Source organism: Tamandua tetradactyla, chromosome 4, assembly GCF_023851605.1.
Source record: "Tamandua tetradactyla isolate mTamTet1 chromosome 4, mTamTet1.pri, whole genome shotgun sequence".
Taxonomy (NCBI): domain Eukaryota; kingdom Metazoa; phylum Chordata; class Mammalia; order Pilosa; family Myrmecophagidae; genus Tamandua; species Tamandua tetradactyla.
The window spans coordinates 97,981,395-98,008,863 of NC_135330.1; the positions used below are offsets into that span (position 1 = coordinate 97,981,395).

The window sequence follows — 27,469 nt, forward strand, 5'->3', positions numbered from 1 at the left end:
GTATTGCAGGCTCTGGATTCTGGGCTTTGCAGCAATAGCAAAACCCCTGTACACTAGCACAGGGGGCAAGGAGGAAGCCCTCACCTGGACTGAGACTGAACACAACGCATTCCACATGCTAAAATGGGTGCTTGTGAGCACGCCTGCCTTGACCCTGCCAGACTTGTCCAAACCTTTTCAACTCCATGTTGCTGAAGCCAAGGGAATAGCAAAAGGGGTCTTTGCTCAAGTACTAGGACCATGGAAAAGGTCAGTTGTCTAAAAGACTGGACTATGTAGCGGCCGGATGGCCAAACTGCTTCCAGGCCATTGCTGCCATGGCTGTCTTAGTAAAGGAGGCAACAAAACTGACTTTGGGACAGGACTTAGACATAATAGCCCTGCACTCAGTGGAAACCTTGCTTAGGAGTCCACCAGAAAGATGGCTTTCAAATGCCCGGATTACCCAATATCAGGTTTTACTACTGGATCCCCCAAGAATCCATTTCCTAAAAACAGCAGCCCTTAACCTTGCCACTTTGCTCCCGGATGATGACCCCTCTGAGACCATCCATGACTGTCATGAAATTTTAGACTCTCTCATGAACCTGAGAGCAGACCTCACTGATATCCCCTGGTCAGATCCTGATGAAGAAGTGTATACCGACGGAAGCAGTTACGTCTCGGAAGGAATCAGGTATGCGGGAGCCGCGGTAGTAACTGTGGACCGGGTCATTTGGGCTCAGGCTCTGGGGCATGGGACTTCAGCCCAGAAAGTTGAACTAACAGCCCTCACTCAGGCCTTACGGTGGGGAAAAGGGAGGATAATCAACATCTACACAGACAGCAGATATGCCTTCGCTACTGCACATGTCCATGGGGCACTCTATCAGGAGCAGGGACTTTTAACATTGGGAGGAAAGGAAATAAAAAATATACCAGAAATACTTGCCTTAGAGGCTATCTAGTTACCAAAAAAGGCAGCTGTAATACATTGCAAAGGACATCAGACTGCCAAAACCCAAATTGCCAAAGGAAATGCCCTGGCTGATAAAATGGTGAAGGAAGTTGCCCAAAAACCAGTGGGATGCTGCAGATACTTCCAGTTTTACCAGGGCGAGTGCTGCTGAGCCCTCCAAAATATACAGAGGAAGAAATTAAACTGGGAGAAATTCTGGGCACTAGAACAGATTTGGATGGTTGGGAAATCCTCCTGGATGGGAGGATCCTAGTTCCGGAGTATTTGGGGCACAATTTGATTGCCCAGGTTCACCAAAGTACACACCTGGGCAGTACAAAACTAACTGAACTCTTGCAGAGGGACTATTATATTCCCCATTTGCGGCGTCATGCCCGGCAGCTGTCATTGCAATGCCACATCTGTACCCAGGTGAATCCTGGCTAGGGAAAGGAGATACCCCAAGCAACCAGGCTAAGAGGACAAGCCCCAGGAGAGCAGTGGGAAACGGACTTCACAGAAGTAATACCTGGCCCATATGGCTACAAATACTTGATGGTTTTCATTGACACATTCTCTGGATGGGTAGAGGCATTTCCTACCAAAACTGAGCACAGATAGTAGTAAAAAAGCTAGTTTCTGAAATTGTTCCCCAGTTTGGCCTCCCAATTGCAATGGGGGTCCGACAATGGTCTGGCATTCATTAGCCAAATTACTCAATTAATAGCAAAAATATTAAATATCAAATGGAAATTGCATTGTGTTTATAAACTGCAGAGTTCAGAGCAAGTGGAAAGAATGAATAGGACAATAAAGGAAACCTTAAGCAAATTACAGCTTGAGACTGGCAAAAACTGGGTGAGTTTCCTTCCATTTGCCCTCCTGAGGGCCAGATGTACTCCCTATATTAAAGGAATCATATCGTATGAAATCATGTTCGGACGACCACCCCCACTAATTCCTAAATTAGGGGGAGGAGGAAAGGCTAGCCGAATTAAATAACCATTCTCTTTTAAATTCATTATAGGCTTTGCACTCCAGTACTCAGCAAACTCAGAAGCTAATAAGGGCAGCTCATCCAGGACCTACTAACCCTGCCCCAAACAAAGATCTATTGCAGGTGCAGCCTGGAGATCTAATCTGGATTAAAAAAGATCAGCCAGCCACCTTGGAGGCCCGGTGAAAGAGACTCCTGTCAGTAATCCTCTCAACGCCAATGGTGGTGAAAGTGGCAGGAAAGCAGCACTGGATTCATCACACCCAAATCAAAAGGGCAACTCTGGACCAGGGTCCTGCAAGATGGAGCATCCAGCGGACCAGAGATCCACTAAAGATAAGACTCTCCAAGTGTCCCTCTGGGCCCTCTTAATCCTTCTGCAAGGGGCCGCCGGGATAACCCCCACCAACTCACAAACTATACGTGGGAGTTACGTAGAACAGTGGATGGGCAAATTATTGCTAAAACCTGCACCCCGGCACAGCCCACTCTTCGTTTTGAACTTTGTCAACTGCTTGGGAGCCTGTGGGACCCTCTTTTGTATCAGGCTAGAAGATTCGGCTGTGGCACCCTCTCCTTAGAATGGGGTCTATGGCATACCCAACACTATGCCTGCCCCAAAGGGGGGAGTCCTAAGTGTCTGGGGAAGGGTGAGTTTTACTGTGCAAAATGGGGTTGTGAAATGCTTACCCTTTGGAAAAACCGAGACCCCTTAATCTCTCTGACTAGAATAACATCTCCTGGTCCACATGTCTGCACCACTGGCTCGTGTAACCCAACCATCATCAGAATCCCCTCCTGGCATATGCAAACCTGGGCCAGTGGTAAAACTTGGGGCCTCAGATTCTATGTAGCAAGCCACGACCCAGGCATCAGTTTTACAATCCAAAGATTTCCTCCCCACAAACCAGTAAATCCCATTGGGCCAAACAGGGCCCTCAACCCCGGCCTACAACCTGTACAGTCTATATATACCCTGCACCTAGGGCTATACCTTCACCTAACAACCCCAGACCACCAAGCCTCACTACCTGAAACCCAAAGACTAACTTCTCCCCTTCCCCTAGAAAGCCCCTACTCTATGTGTTCAACCAGTCTTCCAATTTATGAATAGCACAGACTCGAATACTACTGAAGATTGTTGGCTTTGCTTAAACCCTGAGCCTCCTTATTATATTTGGATAGGAGTAAATGTTTCCTTAAGTCTCACAGAAACTCATGTCAGAAACCTCTCAGCACAAGAAACGCACAACCAGCATCTGTGTAAATGGGGACAGGAACCAAAGCTCACCCTAGGGGATCTCCAAGGCCAAGGAAACTGTATCTATTCTGAAAACTTTAATCTAATGAAATCCCCTTATAGTAGCTCTTGTGGACTCCTCATTTCTCTAGAGGACACCCCAGTTGGTGGGGACCACCTCCTTGTAGCCCTGACAGTACTTGATTTCTGAGACTAATGAAAGAGAGAGACCACACTGAGAAAACACACAGTTTTTCTGAATAACTCCCCCAATCATAGCTGTTGAAGGGAAGTTCTGCATCTTGGTTCATATTATCCCACAAGTATATTACTATTCTGGGGAGGAGTGTAGAGAACACTTAGGAGTTACTCACCCATCCAAGTGAGCTCCCATCCTAGTGTCCCTTTTAGTTGGGTTAAGCATCACTGGGTCAACTGCAATAGGAACTTCTGCCATTATCACTGGAGATAATGAATTTCAAAATTCTCAGTAAGCAAGTAGATTTGGACTTAGTGAATTAGAAAGCTTCATCAGTCGACTGGAAAATTCCTAGATTCATTAGCTGAAGTAGTCCTCCAAAACCGATGAGGGCTAGACCTCCTATTTCTAAAACAAGGGGGACTATGTATGGCTCTCGGAGAAATGTGCTGTTTCTATACCAACCACTCAGGGATAATCAAAAATAGCCTTTCCTTAGTCTGTAACAGGTTGCGAGAGTGAGAATGCCACAAAACTAAAAGTAACTGGTATGAAAGTTTATTCATCTGATCCCCATGGCCTACAACTCTGCTTTCTGCTGTGGCAGGACCAGCAGTTCACATCCTGCTGGGGCTACTGATTGGTCCTTGTATCATAAATTGCCTCACCACATATATTAGAAAAAGAATACAAGCTGTAAAATTATTAGTCTTGTGACCCCATTATCAGCAAGTCCCCTCTATCGATGAAGAAACAATAATTTGATTCTATTGTAAAAAGCCAGTGGGGAATGTGAAGGGTTGAGAAAATTTTCCATTGTGTGGCATATTTCTCAGGGATTGGAGCCTAGTCATACTTAAAAATTGTCAATCATTTCTACCTTCTCTCCCTGTCTCTCATGTCTGTAGCCTAACTCACTGTTCTCCCTTCCCCCCCTCGTCAGAAACCTCCCGTCTCAGTAGCTTATCTCAAAACTACAAGCCTTCTTGTTATTCTGTCCTTGCCTCTAGCTATCTTCTGCCGCCCTTGCCTAGCAACTACCTTTTAGCTTGTGTAATTGGCTCTCCGAACCCCCTACCCTCTCCCCTACTCCCCCCCCCCTTGTGCAACTGTATATAACCTAAGCTCCCTGTAGCCTCGGGGTCTTTAGAGCACTTGAGCCGCTTCGGTACCTAAGCTCTTACGATGTAACAATAAAAAAGCTTTGTGCTGATTAATTGGCCTTTGGCTCAAGTCCTTCAGTCCCCTAGCTGAGACGGCTAGGTTTCGCTTACCCAGGTTTATTTCCCGCGAGCTCGCCCCCTAATTCACCCAGTGCTCCAGTCGCGCGACCCGGCTGAAGCTATCAGCGGCACCATTGCTAAAAACTTAGCTAAAATCAGGGTCACAAAACCCAGCAAGCATTCTGTTATTGCAAAAGAGCTAACCGCTCCTTTTCTGCTTCTGTCCCTGCTTGTTTGCTTGCTTACTTGCTTCAGAAACCCCAGGATGTGGTTTATACCTTTAAAAGCCTGCACAAAATCAGGCTGGGGGCTGCACTCTGGTATCCCAGTAGTGGGGATGGAGGGCAGATGCCGGCTGGCTAATAAAGACTCCTAATTGGCTTGCAATTTGATATTGTGTGGTCTTTCTGTTGGTGCACCCCTATTACAATAAGACCTTAATTAAGCCCCTGGGTAATTCTCTGCTAGCAGTTTCTTTGGTCTTGGGGTTGTGCTGGCTTGGAGCGATATTTTGATTTGGTAAGGAAAGAATAGTTTACTCAATAAATTGTGCTGACACAACTGTCTAGCCATATAAAAGACAAAAAGTGAGCCTTTCTTGTACTATTAAAATGCTAAGTAAGTTAAAGATTTAAATGTAAAACAGGAAAAAAGAAAATAAATTAAAAGTTTATCAGAAACCTTCACAATCAAGACAAAAGAGTCAAAAGCTATTAAAAGAGGTATATGTGGCTCTTAGGGAACAAATCATGTCTCCCATAAACACATGTTCAAGTCATAATCCCTGTCTTGTGTTTGTAGATTCAAAGACTTAGATAGGTCAAATTGAATCAGGGTGGGCCTTAGCCCACAGGATTGGAGTCCATATAAGCAGAAGAAATTCAAATGCAGTCAGTCAGTCACTGGAAGCTAAAAGTGAGAAGAAATCAGGGAAAGAGGAAGATTACCATGTGATGGAGGTAGAAATGTTAAGTCAAGGTATCCCAAGGATTGTGACAAGCCAGTAGTAGAATGGTACAGACTCTGGAAGAAAGCAAGCCCTGCCAACACCATGACAATGTTGTATTTCTAACCTTATAAACTGTAAGACAATAAATTTTTGTTGTTTAAGTCAACCCAGTTGTGTAGTATTTGGCATAGCAGTCTGAAAACTAAGACAGTGACCACACAAAATTTAAAATTTCTTTCTGACAAAAGCAAAATCAAAAACATAAATGTATCATAAAGTCCCAAAACAAAGAAATGATTTGGAGAACGATTTGCAAATCAGGGGATAGATTCAATGCCAATGTCTCAAGTGCACAAATTATTTCGGTAATTGACAAGAAAAAGGTGAGAAAACAATAGATAAGATAAGCAAGGGATATTAATAGACAATGCAAAGAAGAAAAATTATAAACAGCCAGTAACCAAGAGAAACATGCTTATACTCCCTATTAGCCAGGGATTGCATATTAAAGATAACCTTTTCCCCCCTACTTGCTACTTTCAAGATTTGTAATTTTACTTTGAAGTTTACAGTTTCTCATGTCAACAACCACCACCTGTAATTCTGAAAAATCCCCATATTTTCCTTTACATACCTGTTTCAGTTTGCTAATGGTGCTGGAATGCAATATACCAGAAATGGAATAGCTTTTATAAAGAGACTTTATTAAGTTATAAGTTTACAGTTCTAAGGCCATAGAAATGTGCCAACTAAGGCATCCAGATAAAAATACCTTGACTCAGGAAAGGCCAATGGCATCCAGAACTTGTCTGTCAGCTGGGAAGGCACATGGCTGGCATCTGCTGGTCCTTTGCCTTCTGGCTTCAAACACCGTCCCTGCGGGCATTTTCTTTCTGCATCTCCAAACATCTCTGTCTGTGTTGGCTATGAGCTTTTGCCAAAATAATTCCCTCTTAAAGGACTCCAGTAAGCAGATTAAGACCCACCTTGAATGGGTAAAGATACATCTACATGGAAGCAGCATAATCAAAAGGTCCCATCCACAATTGGGTGGGTCACACCTCCATGGAAAGAACTTAATAAAAAAAATCCCATCCAAATAGTAACTCTGTCCCCACAAGATTGGACTAGGAAAAAGACCATGGCTTATCTGGGGAATACGACATCTCAAACCAATGCAAAATCTAAGATCCAATATGACCCAAATGGAAATCAATCATGACCCACAAATCAACTACTTCTCCTCCAAGATTCCTAACTTGGATGGCATCATTATTTACACAGTTTTTCAAACATGCAACATGAGTATAATTTCCTACATTCCTCGACAGTAGTTCAGACTTTCTCTTTTCTACTCCAAATTTCCATGCAAACTGACACTCTTCTGTTTCCATGCAAACTCCACATTCATACTTGTTTCTAGTACTGATATTTCCTGCTTTAACAAGCCAAGCTTTCCATTGTCTTCCCTTCAAAAAATGATTTCAGTGTGAAGCATGAAAATATTTCTCAATTCTTTCAAGGACAGCACCTAGATGTACTATTATTGATGCACAGGAGAGATGTTATTTCATTACATGTAATGGACACTTTAAGGAGTTCATTAAAGAAGTGCCGCTGGATGAAATCTAAATTCATTAGCACGAAATGTAAGAGTCCCCTGATGTGGTCTGACTTGCTTCTCCAGTCTTATCACTTATTTTCCACAAGTAAAATATATTCCAGCTAAACATCTGTTAGTATTTTCCCTTGCAGGGAAAAATATTATCTTTATACTCCCTGGATCTTTGATAAGAACAACCCCCCACATGTTCAACTATTATTCAAATATTTCCATGTAAAGTATTCATACATACATATTGACATATTATATTCCATCCACCCACACACATCCCTCACAGACAGATAGATGCACATTACACAAATCCCTTTATAAGAGCCTTTATAATGTCCCTTTTACATCATGTGTGTTTTCTCAGTGTGGTCTCTCTCTTTCATTAGTCTCAGAAATCAAGGAGGGGAAGGACTCATTTTTGGACAATCAGGATCTGACAGAGGGATTGAAAATCCCGTCATTAGAAAAATCAAGCAGATAATGGAAATGAGTGAATTGATAGTGGAAACCCTTAGGAAGTGGTCGCAACTATGGCAGAGTTCACAGGTTTTGTCAAATGGGGGAAGTTCTACTCAGATTGAGCAAATTTCTACCATGTAGAAATGGGTGCTCAGTTTAACAGATTTTTTGACTTTCCATGGGAATTAAGAAATTGATTTTTAAATCCTAATTTTTAAATATTTGCAGCTAAAAAAATGGAGCCATAAGGTTGGAAATTTCTCCAATGCAATTCTTCCATGTAATAAGCACACAGATATGTTCTGGTTTCCAGTGATCTAATTTAATATAAGGATAAATTAGAGATGATAGAAAAGCATGATTTGGGTGGTATGTTTTATACTCTTTGTGGTAGATTGAATTACATACCCTAGAAAAACATGTTCTTAATCTTAATCCAGTCCTATAGATGTGACCGCATTGCAATTGGAATACTTTGATGAGGCTATTTTTAGTTAAGGTGTAGTCATTTGAATCTTTTGAATTAGTGGTAGCCTTATAGAGAATGCCACATTGAGAGAATCTTGGGAAGAAGCTAGAAGCTTGAAATCAACAGAGCATGGAAGAGAAGGAAGATGCATCCTTGTGCATTGCTCTGTGAAAAGAAAAACAAAGGATCCAAGGATCATTGGCAGCCAGCCCCAGAATGGCAGAGTCTTTGGGGGAAAAGCATCACCTGCTGGTGCCTTGATTTTGGACTTCTAGAATCAAAACCCTGACCCAGTGTGCCAGTTTGAAAGTATTATGTGTATCCCAGAAAAGCCATATTTTAATCCTGATCCAATCTTATGGGAGCAGCATTCATTTAATCCTGATTCAACACTGTAGGTTGGAAACCTTTCATCAGACTATCTCCACAGAGATGTGACATCTCTGTGGAGATGCCTTTTTATTTTTTGGATGCTGTGTGGTAGGGGTCACATTTCACTATTTTTCCATGTGCAGCACCATTTGTTGGATTTTTGTTTGTTTGTTTGTTTGTTTTGCTTGTTTCTTTGCTTTTTTGGGAAATGCATGGACTGGGAATCAAACCTGGGTCTCCTATATAGCAGGCAAGAATTCTACCTCTGAACTACCTCTGCACCCCAGGTGTGACCTTTTGATTAGATGGAAGTGTGATTCCACCCATTCCAGGTGGGTCCTGATTAGTTTAGTAGAGTGTTTAAAAGAGGGAACTTTTTAGAGAAGCCTCAGAAATGACAGAGACAACAGAAACTTTAGAGCAGAGCTGGCACAGATGCCGAAATTTGGAGAACAGACACACAGATATTTGGAGGTGTTTGGAGCCCAGCAGACGTCAACATGAGATGTTAAGCAAGCCAGAACCTGGAGAGAGTCAAGGGAAACCAAGAGATGAAAACCTGCCCCAGAGAAGTAAAGAAAGGAACCTCCACAGTAACAAAGATTAAAAGCAGCAGAGCTCAGGAACAAGGGACCAGCAGATGCCAGCCACGTGACCACCCATCTAACAGAGGTGTTTCTGCCCATCGGCCTTTCTTGAGTGAAGGTAACCTCTTGTTGGATACTTTCAATTTGCTAGAATTATAAATGTGTCACTTACTAAATTCCCCTTTTAAAAAGCCATTCCAGTTCTGGTATATTGTATTCTGGCAGCTAGGAAACTAACACAGCCAGCAAATTCCCATGGTTTCCTTCAGCCCATTGCATGGTATTTATTTTAGCAGCTGAGAAATCAAAGCACTGTCTTTGTTCTGTTTTGTTTGTTTAAAAATTTTTATTTTGAAATCATTTTAAACTTACAGGACAATTGCAAGATCATATAAAACCAATAAACAGAACTCCATATACCCCCCAATTTATCTTCTTTCCAGATACCCAGATTTACCAGCTTTTAACATTGTGTTACATTTGTTATATAATTCTATCTACTACCTACCTATCCATCATCTATCTTCTATTTCTAAACATGTAAGAGTAAGTTGCATTTAATCGTTTTCCTTGAACAGTTAATATTTCCTAGGAATAAGGACATTCACTTTCTAGCTCATTAAATGCAGTTATCAAGTTCAGTAAATTTAACATTGCTATAAAGCATTGTCAAATCTAGTTCAAGATCATGTATTGAATTTTATTGTCTCTTTAGTTGCTCTCTCATTTTTAAATTGTGGCAACAAATATACAACATAAATTCCCCATCTCAACCACTCCCAAGCAAAACATTTAGCAGGCTTAATCACAGGTACAATGTTGTTATACCCTTTAATGCCATCCATTACCACAATTTTTCTATCACCCCAAACAAAAATCCTCCACCCATTATGTATTCACTGCCCATTCCTCCTGGCCCCGGCAACCTATGCTCTATTTTCTGTTCCTATGAATTTGTAAATTGTAGTTATCACATATAAGTGGAATCATTCAGTATCTGTCTTTATATGTGTGTCTTATTCAACATGATGTCTTCAAGGTTCATCCTTGCTGTATGAACCATTCTCTTTTTATGTCTGAATAATATTCACTGAAGGTGTACAGCACATTTTGTTTATCTGTTCATCTGATGGTGGACATTTGGATTGCTTCTCACCATTTGCTATTGCAAATAGTGCTGCAATAAACATTGGTTGACAAATATATGTTCAGGTCCTTGGTTTAGATTCTTTTAATCATATTCCTAGAAGTGGGATTGATGAGTCATATGGTAACTTTAAGTTTTCAAGAGACCACCAAGGTTTTCCACGGTGGCTGCACCATTTTACACTGCCACCTGTGTAAATGTACTAGAGTTCCTATTTCTCTGTATCTTCACCAGCACTTGTTATTTTCTGTTTTTTTTTAAATATAATAGCAGTTCCAGTGGATGTGAGGTGGTATTTCATTGTTTTTATTTTTCATTTTCCTAATGGCTAATGATGTTGAACATCTTTCCAATGTAATTATTGACTATTTATATATCTTTGGAGAAATATCTATTCAAGTCCCTTGCCCATTTTTTCTTTTGGTTTATTTATTGCATTCATTTTTTAAAATAGATTTTCTCTACATGCCATACAGTCCATCCTAAGTGTACAATCAATGGCACTTGGTACAACCATGTAGTTATGCATTCACCACTACAGTTAATATGGGAATATTCTCATTTCTTCTGAAGGAAAAATCCCATACCCCTTATATCTTGCCATTTTTGACATTTAGCTTTAACATAGTCCCTTTTTCACAATTAATGTAAGAATATTACATTACTGTAAACTATAGACCTTAGTTTACATCATTTTTCCCATATACAACCCTATTATTAACACCTTGCAATAGTGATGTACATTTGTTCTAGTTTATGTAAGAGCTTTTATATATTTATACAATTAATTGCATCATTGTCCACTCTAGGTTTCACTAAGTTATACAATCCCCATTTATGTTTTTTAGCTTTCCCTCTTTTGGTATACACAAACATAGCCTCCCTCTCTCAACCATACTTATTCTCAGTTTTAATTACACTTACACCATTGTGCTACCATCACAGTATATTATGATGGTACAATACTGTGTTATGGTAGCACAATTCACCTTTACGATCAATCTTATTGAACATTCTGTACTCCTTATGCATCAATTGCCATATCTCTGCCCTCTTTCTATATCCTGATAATCTAGGCTTTCAATTTTAACTCTTAGATTCTGCTCCTTATAGTTAGTTCACATTAGTGAATAATAAAATATATATTTTTTGTCTCTGGCTTATTTCACTCAATATTTAATGTCTTCCAGGTACATTCACATTGCTGTACATCTCGTGACTTCATTCCTTTCTGCAGCCACATAATATTCCATATCATATATATACAACATACTTTATCCTTCTGCTTATCAGTTGAAGAAACATTGGGCCACTTCCACACATTTGGCAATTGTGAATAATGCCACCAAATACATCAGTATGCAAATGTCTACTCATGTCCTTTCTTTCAGTGCTTCCAAGATATGACTAGTAATGGGATTGCTAGATCATATGATAATTTTATACTTAGCTTCCTGAGGAACCACCAATTATCCCTACCAGCAGTGAATAAGTATACCTTTTTCTCCACATCTCCTCTAGCACTTGTAACTTTGTTTATTTTTTTAAAACAGTTTTATTCACACACCATACAATCCATCCTAACTATACAATCAATCCCTTGCCCATTTTTTAAATTGGGTTCTCTTTTGGTTATTCAATTGTAAGAGTACCTTATATAATCTGGATATAAATCCCTTAGCAGATATATGGTTTCCAAATATTTTTTACCATTCTGTGGGTTGTATTTTCACTTTATTGATACTGTCTTAAATTTTGATTAATTTCAATTTACCCATTTTTTCTTTGTTGCTTGTGCTTTGTATAAAGTCTAAGAATTCATTACCTTATATAAGGACCTCTAGATAATTCCCTATATTTGAAGACTTTTGTAGTTTTAGCTCTTATATTTAGGTCATTGATACATTTTGAGTTAAGTATTATATATGGTATGAGGTAGAGGTCCACTTTCATTTGTTTGCATGTATATGTCCAATTTCCCCTTACCATTTTTTTGAAGAGACTGTTGTTTCTCCATTCAGTGGACTGGGCATATTTGTGAAAAATCAGTTGGGCACAGATTTGCAGGTTTATTTCTGAATTCTCAATTCCAGTGCTTTGGTATAGATGTCTGATGCCAGTAACACACTGTTTTCATTATTGCAGCTTTGTAATTTATTTTAAATTAAGGGACTATAAATCTTCCAACTCTTTTTTTCTTTTTAAAGATGATTTTGGCTATTTGGGGTTTCTTGCCCTCCTATATAATTTTTTAAAACATTTTTTTATTGTGAAATATAACACAGATACAAAAAAGCAATGCCAAAGTACATTGTAACACTTATTTATAGAACAGATCTCAGATTGTGGCATGGGTGACAGTTCCACAATTTTAGGTCTTTCCTTCTAGGTGCTCCAAGATGCTGGAGACTGATAGAAATATCAATCTAATGACTCAGCAGTCATCCTCATTTGTTAAATGCTATCTTCTGTTATAACTCCTCTTTCTCCTTTGGTCCTTCTCCCAGTATTTTGGGGTTATTTGGGAAATGGCTATTCTAAATTTTTCACGTTGGAAAGGGGTGTTGATAATATGCAATATGGGATGGAACTAGTTGGTGTTCTTGGAGAGCCTGGCGCCTCTGAGTTTCAGGACTTATCTGGCCTAGGAACCTGTATGGAGTTTGTAGTTTTCTGGAAAGTAATCTTAGAGCATGAAACTTTTGTAGAATCTTAGATAAAGCCCTATGTGTTCTCTAAGATAGACAGGAATACTTTTGGCTGTGGTTTGGCAAGCAGTGTTCTAATTTGCTAGCTGCTGGAATGTGACATACTAGAAACAGAATGGCTTTTAAAAGGGGGCATTTATTAAGTTGTAAGTTTACAGTTGTAAGTCCATGAAAATGTCCCAATTAAAGCAACTCTATAAAAATATCCAATTTAAGGCACCAACAAAAGTTTACCTTTACTCAAGAAAGGCCGATGAAGTCCAGGGTTTCTTTTTCAACTGGGAAGACATATGGTGGACATGGTGACATCTGTTAGCTTTCTCTCCAAGTCTCCTGTTTCATGAAGCTCCCGGGGGACATTTTCCTTCATCATCTCCAAAGGTCTCTGGCTGTGTGGACTCTGCTGGTTTTAATTGCTCTAAAGCTTTTTCCAAAATGGTTCCCTCTTAAAAGGCTCCTGTAAGCAACCCCACCTTGAATGGGTGGAGAAATATCTCCATAGAAATAGCCTAATCCAAAGGTACCACCCACAACTGGGTGGGTCACATCTCCATGGAAGCAATCAAAAAAGTCCCACCCAACAATATTGAATGAGGATTAAAGAACATGGTTTTTCTGGGGTCCATAATAGCTTCAAACTGGCACAGACAGTTAGGCTTAGATGACAAGTTAACATTCTATTTCAAATGGATAATATTCAATATCACTATAAAAAACTATCATTTCCATGTTATTCATTTGGTTTATTTTTATTTGTCTACATGGCTCTGCTTCTCATTTTTTTAAATTTGTATAATCACCACTGATATTTATTAAGAGTAATAACTCCCTCTCTGACCAAATTTAATATATGAGTGTATTATCTCCTTCAAGATACAAACACACATATATTTATTTAATATATCTGCAAAAGTCTGCAAAGTTAGATTTTTCTTATATTAGGAAAGCAAATTGTATAAACATGATTGCATCTCTTACCTCAGAATCAGCATCTGCAAAACAGCTGTTCTTACAACATAGACCAGTAATTTTTAGTATGTCCTATCTCTTCTCATTTTGAATTATAAATTTTGGTAGCCATGGATACCAAATTTGAATAATATAACCTATTGGTACACCAGGAGGAGAATATATTTCTAACTAAAATGGAGAAACTAGGTAATAAGTAGTAGTAGTCTAATAGTAACTCTCATTGAGCACTTTCTAAGTGTCAGGCACTGTTGTAAGAACTGCATGTACATTAATGTATTTAATTCACATCATAACCTTGTTAAGTTTGTACTATTATTAGCTTTATTTTATAGAAGTAGAATCTGAGGAACAGAGAGGTCGGATTCCTTAGCCACAAAGTGGAAGAGAGAGATAGAAACTCTGGTAGGCTGAATGCAAATTTTCTGATCCTACCCCCTGCTCTCTGGCCTCATGTACATTTTTAATTGCCATACTTATGAAAAAGTCTAAAGTATTAAGAAATGATTATAATTCCTTTACAAACAGTGGCTCATATGCTTGAATCAGAGCTCTGATTGCTGGTATTTCAAATATTAGTGTTAGTGGTGCAATAATGAAAGAATATGGAGCCTGGAATCTTGTTCATTTATTAGCTGTACATTGTTGAAAGTGCCTCAGTTTCCCGCTCTGTAAATGAAGACTTCACAGGACCTTTAAAAGATCAAATACTATAATGTATGCTATTGTGCTCTTTAAATCATAGAGCTTTATACAAATGGAAGGCATTTCCCCCATCAAACTACCCTTTTCTTCAGATATCTGTATGGATGCATTATTATAGTTTACCTAAAAGAATAGGGAAACAAAATCATTTTGAATAACTACAGTTGTCTCTCAAAGCAAGTGCAGTATCCAAGTTCAAATAATTCATGTACTTTTATATCCTTCTCTTTTATGGTTTCACAGCAAACTGCATAGGATAACTAAGTGATCATGGCAGGGCTGGTCTCAGGCCAAATCTTAACTTTCCTGAGAACACATGTGCCCTGGTGTTTCCTCTGAGATATTTTTCTATGAGTGAGCTGTCAGTTAATATGTGCCAAAGATACAGTTGATCTTTAAAGAGCTGAAGATTCTCCCACATAGAGGTACCTGTATTACAAATGGGAACTCATCTATATAAACTATAAGAAAATGCAGCAATGAAAAATACAGGAGCTGAAATTTTTCAGAGGGCATCTCTCCTAAGTTCATTCTTTAGAAGGTTGGCCAGGGAAACAAAATTGTGGAATGAACAAATCTATTCTTTCCTCCATTCTTCTGATCACTTGTTCCTGAAATATTTTTAGGATGCTCTCGATATTGCAACATCCCTGCCCTGATGAGGCCCCTCACAGTCATTTTTAGTGAGAGCCTCAACCAATGTGCTTTGCCTTCTCAGCCTTCCCTGAAGATGTCTGGTCTCGGCATGGCCTCTCAACTCCATAATGCACACTGCATGGTGATATGGGGATAACTCACTGTTCTGCACCTGCCTTCCTTCCTTTAAAATTTATCTGAAGAAATACAACAGCTCATGGGTCAATTTCCCTTTAAGTCTCATTTGCTTATACAGGTTCAATGAAAGGGTGCCAATTCAGACTGAACTATTTTATACACTGCCACGGTAATTGCTCACCGACCTCCTGAAGGCAGCAGGGGAAAAAACAGGCTTTACATCTTAGCCATCTCTTCAAATGTATGACTTCTAGGCCCTTGTTATTGAGAATCATAGTAGTAAAAGGCCTAGCAGACCTAAGGATATTTCAGATACAGCAATCAGTTTTCTCTACTGCAAAGTAAATCTTCTGTCCAAGGATGTCCTTAATTTCATATTTGTTATTGGCTTCAAATAGTATTACAACTAAAAACATAAAACAGGAAATATGATCAGCATTATTTTTAAAAATGTTGGATTATTCTAATATAATATCTAACTGGACCATCTTAAATAGCAGAACATGCAAAGGAAAAGGAAAGGTGTTTAGAGATCATGCAGACAGAGAAAAAAGGCAAAAGGAAAGGAGAGGGTATTAAGCTCTAAGAAATTAGGAAGCTCCATGTGTGACAAAGAAAAGGAAATGACCTGTATCTTCCTAATTCCATAACTTTGTATCAGAAAGGAGACTTTACTGCTCAGGATTGGAGCAGTGCTGCAGGTGGGCTCAGAGATGATGAGTATTTCAATAAAATGGCCACTTGCTGGAATATTTTATGAAATGCTGGGATGCAATTTTCAGTTATGCAGATGGATATAGAATGATTGCTACATTTATGCTTTACAAAATATTGTGTCTATTAAATTGGTTTGAGAAGATCTATTTATAAACCACATTCATGGCATATTTTTTGCACTGTATTTGAAGGGAAGTAATGAGGGGGTGACTCTCACACATGTGAAAATGGAAGATGAGCTTGAACCAGGAGGTCACATTGGGCCCAGAGGACCTCCGTTCAGCTCAGCAGTGGCTGTTCAGAAGTGGAAGATGGCTGCTGGACAAGAGGGGAAGGTGCTTTGGGGACAGGACCACACACGATGCATGGAATATTTGGAACACTGACATTCCCAGTGGATGCTGACCTTCACAGGCTCATCTCCCATGGTGGGAAATGAAGGGGTTCTCCATGCTGGCAGGCACGTGACTTTTTACCAAAGGGTTTCCTATGTCAAATCACACATTTAGAACCTCTGCTTGCTTAGAGTCAGGAAGGAGCAATTAACAGTCCTTGTCCCTGGCCCTTAGGAACTTGGGTCTGGGCCTAACAGAAGCCTGATGAAAATAACAGACAAATAAAAGATGTATGGAAATAAAAATCACTCTGCAATGTCTATGCAGGAGGATTTTTATTCAGAGGGAGGCATCCATAGCAAACCCTATCACCGTGAACTCTTAAGTCTCTGTGCAGACCCAGGCAGACCCTGGACTCCATCTTTATAAGAAGCCTCTTTGGCCTCAGCACCTGCTGCAGGCAAATGCTTGGTGAGAATGAAATTAGGCTGATTCATGAGAGGGTGTCTGCTATCCAATGGATTGTTTCATTAAATAGCTTAACTCAAAACTCTTCCATTTGCATTCCTGTAAAATGAGATCACTGGACTACACAATCCCTGTTTCCCTCTATTGTGCCTGTCATAGTGTCAAATGCTGCAAGAAAAATGAATCACTATCATCTTTACACTATTCACATTGTTAAAAACACTAACATAGACTTTCAATCACAGATGAAGAAAACAGCAATGACAAAATTAAAGATATCCCTTTTGAAAAACAGCAGAATTAAAGATGAATACATTTGGAACTTACTTTAGATTTCATGATTAAGGTATATATATATTATATATATATTTCAAAAATAATAAAGCTTGTAAATTTTTTTAAAAGATGGAATGTATATAATATATAGTATCTGGCCTTTAAGGTTGTATAATATCAATAGTATATACTGTAGAATAAAAATACAAGAAAGATGACCTTTTTTAAAAATTTTTTTTATTAATTAACAGAAAAAAAGAAAAAAAAGAAATTAACCCAACCTTTAGAAATCATACCATTCTACATATGCAATCAGTAATTCTTAACATCATCACATAGATGAAAGATGACCTTTTTAATAGTAAACTTAGTTTAGAGAAATTACACAAAACCAGGGGAATTATAAATATCTAAAACTGCCCACTGTAAGTAATTTAAAGGTGTAAAGTGATGATCGTATGTTTTAACTGAATCCATTACTCTTCTAGTACAATTATTGTTCCAGTGAAACCAGTGGAAAAGAACTTTACAAAATAATGAAGATGGATGGAACAGAAATGTTCAAAAAATTAACTAGAAGTTTCATTAAAACCCTTTATGTCTAGAAGGAAAACTATGGTTAATGAGAAAACCCAAGTTCTCTCTGACTTGGTAGGAGACCTGTAGTATCCAGGGTTTCCTAAGTGTATTCCTGCACCTGGGGAGTGGTGGACCCATGGAAACACGTGGTGGGGTCAAAGGCCATATTGTGGATGAACAGGAATGCTCTTCCAGGAAGAGAGAGCTCTGCCTGCATCCTCCAGCATTGTACTGGCCCTGAAAATCAAGTTAGTTAACCTAGAGTCTGTGGAGCAAAGGTTTTAGAGGGTTCATCTGAACTCCCAAGAGAAAACATCAGGAAGAATGAAAATTTTTCAAAACATCCCTATCCAAATTTAAAAACTTCATTCATTTTGAAAATGCACTAAGGTAACTGATATATTGCATCTGGCTCTGTGCCAATCAATGATCACAAATTGGAGGAAAGACAGCAGAAGCGAAGAATCCAGGTAAAGTGACAGAATGCCACTTCGAGTGATTTCTAGAAAGAGATGGGAGCAGAAGTTTTGATTGCTTGCCAAGTTAAGACATATCATTCAACCAGATGTTCAGCACAATGGTATTTTACTATATAGTTCCTAATTTTCAGAAATGAAAATTTTTCATTACTTTAAAGAGAAGCACTTCTAAATAACCAGAGTTAACCTTCCCATAGTAGCAAAAGGGTTGTATTGTGGAGGCTGATATGCCTTCATTTGCATAAACCTCTACTCTCCCAGAAATAAAATCAATACAATAATACATACCTTCCAGAAGTTCAATCACTATCTGATCTATTATAGTAGAAAGAAAATCAACCTGTAAGAATATGTCAAATGAGGGTTTTAAGGCCAACCAGATTAATATTCATGTTTGTATATTTAAATATATATAATTATCAGATTTGTCAATACTATCACTATTTAATAATAATTTTAATTACTTTTTAATTTAAAACTAAGTTAACATTCTAGTTGAAAAAATATCTACTGAAAGTATTCAGAATGTTTACACTTTTACTCACTATTAATGTGGGCAAATTTAGGTCAAGTCAAGTTGATTTACACTGTAATCTCTGTAAAATTAGAAATTAGGAAATTTTTATCAATTTAAAGGATTTTTTTCCTATACATTTCAAAATTGTTCTTTTGAAGTGTACTTAAGATCATCATCTATGGTTGATGATAAACTCCCCTATATTTTTTATGAGACCCTGACTTTTAAAAATCTGCTTCAGAGTATTTCTTAAAGACTATAAATACTACTAAAAGTTCTTATAATATGTGCTGCCCAAATGCATGGTGGGAAATTAAATTAATATAGAGTGTGAAGAGAGACAGCTTATTTATGGAACACTGGTTTTATAATATGAGAATATTTATTTGTTTATAGACTGGACACACAGAACTTCACATTCTGACATTACCTACTGGATTTCCAACTACAGACAAATCTTAAATCTCACTTTGCTGAGATGAGATATCATGTAGTACATCAGAGTATACTCAAACTATTTCTCTCTCTCTTATTGGTGGCATTTATGAATGCCAAAAAACAAAGGAAGGATCATAAAAATATAATTTTACAAATTATAATAAAAAGGTGTATAAAAATTTTTTTAACTGCTTTTTGAGCAACATGCATTGAAATTCAAATCTAAACTATATTTAAAGTTTCTTTTAAATCCCTAGTAAATAATTCAGTGTTGTGATTAAAAAGCCCAGGATACAGAACCAAGGTCTTAGGTTTAAAATGTATGTCCCAGATGCTCCTTAGATTTTGACATTGAGCAAATTTTTTAACTTCTTTGAACCTCCTCTGTAAAATAGGGATAATCATATGTCATAGAGTTTCTATGAGAGTTAAATGAGAATACATGTATTATGCTTAGAAACATGCATGGAAAACAGTGCCTCATAAATGTTGGCTATTGGCTATTTCACAGACTATATTCAAAATCACAGAAATGCAATTTCTTAAGATACTTGTATTTTGCTTTAAGAGTAAAACTGACCTAAAAGAATTAGAGTGATCCATTAGCAAAATCGTGGTTTTGTCATTTCAGATGTTTGTGAATTTGTCATTTGTTAATCTGGCTAAGTAAAATGGGAGCACAGTTTTATTTTTTATGAGTGTTTTATGTATTTCAAATTACCTGAATTAAATATTCCAATCCAGGTGGACAGATTGATGGAGAAAGTTCTGCTGGTATGCACTGTATCCCTGCAGGTTCACCACAATGATTAGATATTGGCTGTTGTTGGACAGGGCTGAAGCTGGACAAACATCTGAATAGTGGCCTGTTGGGACTGCATGGTCCGTCTCAGCATTGGAGTGGTTAGGCTGGGAGTCAGGGTGGCCAGTATGTCCTACAGGTCCTGAAATATTAACAAGTAAAAAATGTAACTACACTAAAAAATAGAAGGATCAAAACTTTTAACATTATGCCAGCCATATACAAGCTGAACCTCCATTTAGAAATTCTGTTTCTATGAAGCTTAAGATTTGAGTTTTTATATTCCGAGAAAGTATATATTCCAATAAGAAAAAAATGCTGCCCCTTCCTTCACAAAAGCTGCCCAACATAATCAATCTGTCAGCAGGAAGCTAGCTGATGGCCTCAGGGAATGATGCTATATCAGGACTCAGGTGGGTCTCTGCTGCTGGTAGACCCAGCACTCAACAACAGCTGTAGCCAGGCTGTACTGGAAGTGAAAGTGTATGCTGCTGAGCTCATGCATAACTTACACCCCTGCCTTCATGGCTGCTTTGTTCCTGAGCCAGTTGGGCAATGGCTGATAGCAGTGGCTGGCATCCACAGAACAGGCCATGCTCTCAGTTTTATTGTTGAAATCCTTCTCAACTGAGGTCACATGAAAATTCTTGTGGGATGCAGAGATCTCCACATTTTTGCCCATTCAAAAAGGCTGCACAAACTTCTCCGCATCATTGGTGCTGACCCCTCATCATCAATGTTTCAATCATGTTCCTTCCAAATCCCTAACTATACAGACAAACCATTGGGCACAGTTCAGTTACTATACAAATGCACCTCTGGATGTTTCCCCCTCTAAACACAATGAATAATTAGGCATACTCCTTGAGGTTCTGCCAATTAAGAGGATTTCTTGTACCATTGTCCTTCAGGAATGACCCAGAAAACTGCTGAAGATGCCACTACCAGGTGGTGCTTATGAATCAAACAGAACCATATGTAAACCAGGCTTGAGCTTTTCTTTGGTCAGTCAACTGACCAAAGGGAAATCCCCAGGAAGCCATAACTGCAGGCTGGGAGAGAAATTAATGTAGCAGGAGCAGGGGCTGTGGGCATTTAAGCCACTTCCTCATGTCACGTACTTGTGCCTTCAGGGTCTGCTCAACCCTGATTGTTTATTATCACATCCTTTTGATGATAGAATATAATTGTATATTCAGGACTTACTGCTTGATGGGTAGGACAACACCCAGTCCATGATAGGCAACTCAGGCTGCATGGTAAATTGATAGTCAAAATTAAGCATTCAGTCTCTTTTTGACTGGAAGCCAAAAGCTATTTCTCAAAAGGAAGGTAGTTATCTGCAGAATATGGTCAGAATTTGTACCCAAATCCTAAAAGCCAGTGCTGCAATTCACCTATGGGGTCTTGCTAAAAGCTATAAACATAATCTATACCTGCCACTGACACTTTAAGTAACAATGACTCTGCTGGATCATCTACTTCAAGTGGCAGAGCAGCTGGCACTGCAGCGTGGACCTGCTGTAGAGTGCTCTCCTTTTGGGGGACCCACTCAAAAGCAGCAGCTTTTCAGGTCATTCAGTAAATAGACCAGAATAGCACATCCATATGAGGAATATGTTGTTTCCAAAATACAAAGAGGCACACTGGCAGTTGAGCCTCTTTTGGTTGTAGGAGGGGCCACATTTAATAATTTATCCTTCAACTTAGAAGGAATACCTTAACATGCCCCACAAGACTAGACTGAGGAATTTCACTGAGATGGAAATTTCTGAATTTTTGTCAATTTATTTCCCACTTCGTGGCATCAAATATCTTACCAATATGTCTACAGTAATTGCTCTTCTTGCTTACTAGGTTATATCAGTATGATATCATCAAGGTAATGGGCCAGTGATGTCTTGTGGAGGGAAAGTCAATCACTATAACTATAAACTAAATTATGATATAAGGCAAGAGAGTTGATATACCCCTGAGGTAGGACAGTAAAAAAGTATTGCTGGCCTTACTAGTTAAAAGCAAACTGCTTCTGGTGGTCTTTATGAACAGATATTGTTTTAGTTTGCTAAGGCTGCCAGAAGGCAATACACCTAAAATGGATTGTTTTTATTAGGGGGATTGATTTAGTTACAAATTTAATGTTCCTCAGAGGAAAGGCAGTTAGTTTCCTTTCATCTAAGATTCTTTGTCACATAGGAAGGCACACAGTAGTGTCAGCTGGACTTCTCTCCCGTCTTCTGGGTTCAAACAGCTTTCCCAGGGGCAGTTTCTTTCTGCATTGCTAAATGTCTGGGTCTGAGCCAGCTCTGAATTCTGAGCTGCATTGTTCTGGGCTGCCCTACTCTGCTAGGCTGTTTCTCTCTCTTCTGATTTTGCCTTTTAAGCCTCATCCATAGCAGAAGGCACTCCCTTTAGCTGACTGCCAGAGATGAAATTTCAGCCAGAGATGAAATTTACATGTTGATGATTTAAGTCCACAACAATGGAACAATTGGGTACTGACACCTGGCCAAGTTGACACTTGAACCTAACTACTACAGGTATCTAGTAGTTTTGTTGAAAACATATTTTCCAGACAACAGCTATGTACCAGATACCATGTGGTATATCAAGCAATGACACCACATCTGTAAAAGCAGCTGGAATTGGACTCACCATCTGGTTAAGTTTATGATAATCCACTGTCATCCTTCAAGACCAGCTGTTTCCTGCCAAGGCCAAATAGGGTTGTTGAAAAGGAATTACCGCACTTGCAGCATTCAAGTCCTTCAAGGTGGCACTTATCTCTGCCATTCCTCCAGAAATGTGGTAATATTTTTGGTTTATTACTTTGCTACAAAGAAACAGATCTAGTGGCTTCCACTGGCCTTTCTTACCATAATAGCTGTCATGCCATAAGTCAGGGAACAAATCTGTGGAATCTTCCTGTTGCTGAGTATTCCTATTCTAGTAAGCATTCCAGAATGGGGGAAATAACTACAGGATGCATATGAGGACCAGCTGAGAAATGGAACTAAGCTAAAACTCCATGGGTCATTTGATCTTTAAGCTCCTGCTCTAACTGATCACAGTGATATTTTGGACCCCTGGAATTAGTGTCAGTTCAAAGTCAGTATCCAGTAGTTTCCAAACTGTTTGATTCTTTATTTTACCCAAAGCACAACCACTATGATACAAGGCTGAAAATCTCTCTGGGGAAAGCTGGTAGAAAAGATTAGTAGTATAAAGTTTGCAGTGTAATGGGTTCTTTCCTTTCCTGGGACCTGAGTCTAGTTGTATGTTTAGATGCAAAAATGTGGAGGGAATGGGTCCTGAGGAGAATCAGTATTTTCATGCAAGACAACTATCTCAGAATATGCCTTTAAAGGTTCATCACACAAGGCAGGGTTAGTCTTCCCAAAGAAGGAAGGGGGTGGGCTTACTGACAAAGAAGACTCAGCAGGTTTTAGGGGCCCAATGTCTCCCATTTCCTCATGATCTGCCTATATGTCCCTATTCCAAATTGCAGCTTCCCAGTTCTTCTTTTCCAATCAATGCCCTTATCTTAACAGCAGACAGTCTAGTAGTTTGGGTATTCAATTTGCACTATCATTGAGCCAACCTGGGTTTGATTTTCAGAAATTTCAGATCTTTGGCTATGGGAGATAAAGGTTTAATTCAAGGCAGTCATAGAAACTTTCAAGTCATTTACATGGCATTAAAGCTAAGAATTTGAAGCCCTGAGCTCATCATATGTGTATGTATATATATACATATACATATACATATATATACATATACATATATATATATATATATATATACATATACATATACATATATATACATATACATATATATATATATATATATATATATATATATATATGGAGAGACACAGAGAGAGAGAGGGAGAGGGAGAGATTTAAGATATTGGCTTATGGGATGATGGTGTCTGGCAAGTCTAAAATCTGTAGGGAAGCTGGCAGGATGGAAACTCAGACACAAGTTGATGTTTCAGTCTATAGTTCAGAATTTATAGGGCAGGCTGGCTGAGTGGAAATCCAGATAGGATTTCTGTGCTCTAGCCTTGGGGCAGAATTTCTCCTTTTCTGGGAAACCCCAGTTTTGCTATTAAGGCCTTCAACTGATCAGATAAGGCCCACCCATATTTTCAAGAGTAATATCCTTTGCTTAAAGTCAACTTTAAATATTTCTTAAAGTCAACTGTAGATACTAACTGCATCTACAAAATGCTTTCACATCAGCACTTAAATGAATTTTTTATTAAATAAAACAGGCACTATAGCCTAGTCACATTGATACTTAAGACTAAGCTAGCAAATGGGGTGAGGGAAAGGAGATGGGACAGTTTTCTTTAAAGAGAGGTCAGGGGATGTGGAGGGCTGAATAAATATTTGACCTTTATTCTAAAAGAAGATGATGAAGCAGAGGGTGAATACCATGTCACATGACCAGATTTGCATTTTTGAGTCACTGGCTACATTGCAGAGACTACAGCACAGGCAAGTCAGTGGGGATATGGGATGGGAGTTAATCAGTTAATTATTAGTATTATCTTAATCCTCTCAAGACTGTCAGAGAAAGAGTATGGTTGATTATTCTCCAATCAATGATTAAGTATATTGAACTACCTGAATTTGGGGAAACAGTTTAATGACTTATATGAAGTCCAATGGATTTAAATATTATTAGTGTGTTAGCAAATATTTTTCGTTTACTATTTACAAAAATTGTGAGAAGTTTTTACATATATTCTCATTCAATCTCTAAGCAAACCTGATTGGAAAATAGTATCCCCATTTCATAGATAAGAAAACCAAGGCTTGGAGGTGTGGCAACATGTCTAAAACCATCATACAACTATTAAGTACTGGAGCCAGAACTTGAAGCCAGATCCAACTTCAGTTTTCTTACCTGCATAAAGAATTTAACAGTATTTACATAATAAGAGTGTTCTGAGGATTAATTGAGTTAATCCACATTAAGCACTTTGAGCAAAATCTAAAATACAGTGAACTCTCACTTTTTAGCTATTATTGTCAGCATCATTCTTATCTCAGGACCTGTGTTATCAGTGACCTTGGCCTTGACAAAGAAAATTTATTTTTTTCACAAATTTCTGAAGTCTGATTACAATTGAATGTTATTATTTACCACTTACTTTTTTCTTTTTTTTTTTTTTGTATGAGCACACACCAGGAATTGAACCCAGGTCTTTAGCATGGCAGGTGAGAACTCTGCCACCAAGCCACCGAGGCCCACCCTGTAGCACTTACTTTTAATCTACTACAGTGTAGATTAAGTCATTCTCCAATTGCTTTGGGTGAGTTTTATGGACCTGCCAATCATTCTCCAAATATCAATCTTATAAGAATTGAGCACATTGGTTCTCAATCCTGGCTGCATGTTAGGATAACATGGAAATTTAAAAATATTATCAATCCTTGGGTCCCACTACCCAAGATTCTGATTTAATTTTTCTGGGTTGGTGCTACATTTTATTTTAAACTGCTCCCCAGGCTAAACTTCAGTACACCTAACATTGTGAACTGCCACCTTAACAATAAGAAGTCATCTAGCTCCTACTGTTTTCACTGCAAACATTTGGACAGAAGAGCAAACCACCTGTGGGAAGTTTCTGGCTTAGACATTTAAAGAGTCATTCAGCAACCAGGCATATTTGTTTGCCCAGAGAAAAAAAATTAAATGGATCAACCCATTGATCCTAAATCCCAAGGATCAACTCTGAAGAGGTGAGTATCCTGCCTCCTTGTAAATCTGGGTGCATGATGCACTTTGCAATTTGGAAAAGTTCAGATAACTTTGATCACCTTTTTCTAGATGAATTTTATGAATTTGTTTGTGCATTGGTTCAAAAGAAAAATGTACTTCTAATCATGCAGTGATAATTTTTTTCTTTGAAATGCAAGGTATGATTCAGCATGTATACAAAAGTGAAGTTTTCCATATATGTTACAAAATGAAAGGAGAATTATCACCAGATAGCTATGAGTCTATTGCTCAAAGTGTCTGCCTAGAAGCCATATTTTCTTTTCATATGTGTGTCTCTCTTATATATATATATAATTAATATATAATTAGCCCTAGTTTATTATATGACTAGAAAATATGCAGGAATAAATCCTCTAAATGTGAGTCTATGACCACAATTTTCAGAACAGATGTAGCAGCAGTAAAAATCTTTAATTTTTTATGTTTTTTTTTGAGGTTTAGTATATGCACAGCTTTATATTTCATTTGTTGGATGCAAATTCATTACTGTTTTTATTAGCTTTACTGACCTCCATAAATAAAAATTAATTCTGTGACAATAGATATTCAAATTAAAAAATCAAGAACCAGACTTCCAAAATTTCATGTGATTTTGAATAAAGTCCTACTAAAACCACATTACACACATAACCCTTTGGAAAATATTAACAATTGATTAATTTTGTTTTTTCTTCTTCAAAGAAATTTAACTTGAAATGCTGTCAAACGATTCTGAGGGAGAGACCCACCTGAAAAAGTTGTTTCTGGGTGAGGAGTTTTCATTTCCACATCTGTAAATATAAGAAAGGTAAATAAATGCTTACTTTAATAAAATATATATTAGAAAGAAAAATGCATTGTCCTTAGATAATTTCCACTTGAATGGTCTTGTGCTATATTGAAATAAGTAAAGTGAATTTTTATTAGACATAAGTTGTGCCTATTATCGGGGCTTATTTCAGTAAAATCTTACAAACAAATTCTCTTTAAGATAAAATGAGATATTTGAGTTACTGGAATTGAATTTCTAGTTTTTCAAATATGCTGATGAGTATTCAGTTCCTCACTTTGATTCTTGCTAGTATTAGAAAAAAGATTAAGGCCACATATAGATGGTGAAGAAAGAGATAAATGAAAATAGTTTGATGTGGGGATGGTAGTATTAGGATTATGTGCAATTTTTAAAATATTTATAATCATTCTTATAAGAATTATTTCTTTAAATATTTAAAATAATGTATGTACTTCAGTGTTTAAATATCCTTATTTTTACACTGAAACTATACCAATAAGATTGAACAGTATGGAATTACCAATATATGACTGATTGAGAATTACAAAAGCCATTACTGACTTAGTTTCAATAAGCTATCATGTTAAAGTTTGTTATCTGTTCATTAACATGATGTACGTGATCTCTACATATGCACAAATGATTCAGCCTACCAGTTCTTCATATTCAAATCACTCCAATCCTTTATTTAGCTATCCCAGCCAGCCAATAAATACTTATTGAGCATTTACTATGTAACCAGCATGTTAGGCTCTGGGGCTACTATGGTTTTGCATTCATGGAACTTATGGTCTAGTAGACTCTACATTTACACAATCTTCTGTTTCCTTCATGGTTTAATGGTTGTTAATTTATAACATTTTGTTTTTGACATATGGAGACATGGCATTAATATAGAAGAATAAGTTGGTCAAGCTTTCAATCTTAACATTTTCTCTAT

General features: G+C 38.0%; 1 long non-coding RNA gene across 8 annotated transcripts in view; it reads right to left on the reverse strand.

Moving 5' to 3' along the window:
* The window catches only part of LOC143679216 (uncharacterized), an 89,815-nt gene that overhangs the window by 57,996 nt on the left and 4,350 nt on the right, over positions 1-27,469 (reverse strand). For 3 of the 8 annotated variants that reach the window (XR_013173594.1, XR_013173595.1, XR_013173597.1), the window contains exons 2-3: positions 26,486-26,527; positions 19,881-20,103 (exon numbers count right to left, since the gene is read on the reverse strand). This is a non-coding gene — a long non-coding RNA (uncharacterized LOC143679216). Of the gene's footprint in view, positions 1-18,115; positions 18,228-18,492; positions 18,545-18,749; positions 18,801-19,880; positions 20,104-26,485; positions 26,528-27,469 lie in introns of those variants that run through there. The other 5 variants (XR_013173592.1, XR_013173593.1, XR_013173591.1 and 2 more) reach the window with 3 other exon arrangements.